General features: G+C 37.0%; 1 pseudogene; it reads left to right on the top strand.

Annotated features, from left to right (window-relative positions):
- The first annotated feature begins 1,539 nt into the window (after positions 1-1,539).
- LOC118633504 lies at positions 1,540-3,040 on the top strand (annotated as a pseudogene).
- Positions 3,041-3,807: the final 767 nt, after the last annotated feature.

The raw sequence follows: 3,807 nt of genomic DNA, 5'->3' as shown, positions 1-3,807 counted from the left end.
ACCATTCAACCAAATGAGGGTTCCCTTTTCTCCACAATCTCCACAACACTAGTGGTTTGTTGATCTATTGATTGTAGATATTATGACAGGTGTTAGGTGATATCTCACTATGGGTTTTATTTATTTATTTTTATTTCCATGATGATTAGTGATGTTGAGCATCTTTTCATATGTCTATTGGCCTCTTTGGAGAAATATCTTTCCAGATTGTCTGACATGTTTAAAATGGATTACTTGGGGGATTTTTTTTGGTATTAAGTTATATTAGTTATCTATCTATCTATCTTTCTATCTATCATCTATCTATCTATCTATCTATCTATCTATCTATCTATCATCTATCTATCGTATTAATGTCTTATTGGATGTATCATTTGTAAGTATCTTCTCCCATTCACTAGTCTGTCTTTTCTATTTGTTGATAGTTTCCTTCACTGTGCAAAAAATGTTTAGTTTGATTCCTTCTTTTGTTTCGCTTGCCAGACGAAATTATATATATATTGCTAATTGTAAGGTCAAAGAGTTTACTACATATGTTTTCTTCTAAGAGTTACATGGTTTGGGGTTCTACATTTAATCTTTAATCCATTTTTAGTTTTTTATTGTATATGGTGTAAGAAAGTTATCCAATTTTATTTTTCTGCATATGTCTGTCCAGTTTTTCCAACACCCTTTATTGAATAGACTGTCTTCACCCCATTGTATATTCTTGCTTCCTTTGTCATATACTAATTGACCATATAGGTGTGGGTTTATTTGGGGGGGGGGGCTCTCTATTCTGTTCCATTGATATATGTATCTGTTTTTATGCAAGTACTATGCTGTTTTAGTTACTCTAGTATTGTGAATAGTTTGATATAAGATGGCGTGATACCTCCAATCTTGTTGCTGTGGTTATTTGGAGTCCTTTGTGTTTCCATATAAATTTAAGGATTATTTTTTCGAGTTCTGTGAAATTATGACATTGGTATTTTGAGAAGGATTGCATTTAATCTGTATATTGCTTTGGGTAGTATGGACATTTTAACAATGTTAATTCTTTCTATTCATGAACATGGTATATGCTCCCATTTATTTGTATCTTCTTCAATTTCTGTCTTTAGATCTTATAGTTTCCTGAGTTTACCTTCTTGGTTAAATTTAGTCCTAGCTATTTTATTCTTTTTGGTGCAATGTAAATGAGATTGTTTTCTTAATTTCTCTATCTGAGCCTTTATTATTGCTATATAAAATGCAACTGACTTCAGACTATTAATTTTGCATCCTGCTACTTTACTGAATTAATTTTTAGTTCTAACAGTGTTTTTGTTGTTGTTGTTGTTGTGTTTTTTAATGTGGAATCTTTCTGTATAGTATCATGTCATCTGGAAATGAGAGTTTTACTTCTAGTTATACAATCTGGATGCCTCTTCTGTCTTTCTTTTCTGATTTCTGTGCCTAGGACTTCCAGTACTATGTTGAAATGAAGAGGTGAAAGTGAACAACATGATCTTTTTCCAAACCTTTCAGGTGATGAGAAGAGAGGTGGAGGTGGGTTAGATGGGCTGGAATCTGGTACCAGCCCTTGGCAAACCCCCTCCCCACCCTGGCTTTTGCTGCCTCGCCTGTGGTTCTGAGGCCCAGGGGGCCCAGAGGCCATCCTCCCCAGAGGGGCTGGGCTGGCCAGAGCACGGCTGTGAGAAAACTGCCTCAAGGCTGTCCTCTTTGCACTCTTCATCTCTTCCTTTTTCTTTATCACCTACCCCTCCTTCAACCCTGGGCCCTCCCTTGCTGCCCTGGGGATTGTTGGTGAATCAAAGTACAGCCTCAAGGTGGCAACAAGGATCTGTGGGAAGATTACTTCCCAGGACCAACCTACCAGAGCTGTGCATCCACGGAGTTGCCTGCCTACCCCCAGCAGAGTGGCCTGGAATCTATGGCCAGGAAGCCAGTGACCAGTGCCACATACTCATCTAGGGTGGCTATAAGAGTAACCAAGTCAAAGGATTAGATGGCTTTTATCCCCCTAGAGAAGAACTATGGAACTACAGTGTGGAGACTGGAAGCTCGAAAAAAAAAAAAATGAACACTGAAGGTGACGTTCCTCCTTCTCTGTCAGGAAGCTGTGCTGCGTGTTTGTGTGGACAGGGTGCTGTACTTGTTTGGTGGACACCATTTAGGTGGCAATATCAATAGATTCTGGATGCTGGATTCGAGGTCTAAGGTCTAGGGACAGAGTATTACAGTGGGAAAGAATTAATTGCCAAGGAATTTCTCCATCATGAAAGAGCAAATTTGGTGTCTGGGCATATAAACAAGTTAATATTTTTGGAGGGTATAGATATTTACCTAAAGATAAAGTATTGGGAACTTTTGAATTTAATGCAACATCTTTTTGGAATTCAAGTCATCCAAGAGGATGGAGTGATTATGTCCATGTTTTAGACACTGAAACATTTATCTGGAGCCAGCCTATGACTACTGGCAAATCACCTTCACCTTTCACTCCCCATGCCTGTTGAAAATATAGGTTTTGTGTTTGGAGGTGAATACTGAGATACTAGAATGAATGATCTTCACTGTCTTAATCTGGATACATGGGAGTGGAATTAATTAATTCAACAAGGAATATGCCCAGTTGACTGACCTTGGCACTCACTGACCCGGATTTGTTCAGATCATCTCTTTCTCTTTGGTGGATTTACCACTGTTAAACCACCACTAATTGATGCCTGGACTTACTGCATCAGTAAAAATGAATGTATACAGTTCAATTACCCCTTTACTGACAAACCAAGAGTATGGTATACAGCTTATGCCAGTGATGGAGGAGAAATAATTGTGTTTGGTGGATGTGACAATAACCTAGTCCATCACAGAACTGCACACAGGAATGAAATACTCATATTTTTAGTTCAACCAAAATCTCATGTAAGGCTAAGCTTAGAGGGAGTCATTTGCTTTACAGAAATGTTAGTCAACCTGTGGAACTGCCTTCCAAAAACACTTACTTCACAGTGTTAACCAGAGGATTAGTAGTAACAACACTTCTGAATCTTAAGGCTTCAAAGATAATGCCTTGTATGGACAGCAATTCTGTAAACATCAGAGTGGTATTGTTTCTATGATTAGATGCATTGTTGTAGTTTTGCAGTTTTTTGGTTTTAATGTATATATGAATGGCTTAGAGAACCTATTTTTATGTCTAAACTTTACAATAAATGTATTTCACACAAACAAAGAAAAATATTTTAGCTTTTTACCATTGAGTATGATGCTAGCTGTGGGTCTATCATAATGGCCATTATTAAGATGAAGTATGTTCCCTACTCTGAGAGCTTTTGTCATAGATGGATGCTTCATTTTGTCAAATGCTTTTTCTGCATCTATTGATATGATCATATGACTTTTAACTTTCATTTTGTTTACATGGTGTACCACATTAACTGATTTGTAGACATTGAACCAACCTTACATCCCAAGAATGAATCTTACTTGATCACGGTGTATGCTCTTTTAAATCTGTCACTGAATTTGGTTTGCCAATACTTTGTAGAAGATGTTTACATCTGTGTACATCAGGGATATTGGCCCATAATTTTCTTATTTTGTAGTGTCTTTGTCCAGTTTTGGTGTCATGGTAATGCAGGCCTCATAAAATGAGTTAGGGAGTCTTCTCTCTTTTTCAATTTTTTTTTGGAATTGTTTGAGAAGAATGGGTATTACTTTTTTAAATGTTTGGTAAAATTTACCTGTGAAGCCATCTGGTCCAAAACATTTGTTTGTTTGAAGTTTTTGAATACTGATTCAAATTTGTTAGCAGTTATC

This window comes from Molossus molossus, unplaced genomic scaffold (genome assembly GCF_014108415.1).
Source record: "Molossus molossus isolate mMolMol1 unplaced genomic scaffold, mMolMol1.p scaffold_m16_p_18, whole genome shotgun sequence".
NCBI lineage: Eukaryota > Metazoa > Chordata > Mammalia > Chiroptera > Molossidae > Molossus > Molossus molossus.
The sequence above is the reverse complement of the archived record's forward strand: the minus strand, read 5'-3'. Positions and strand labels throughout refer to the sequence as shown.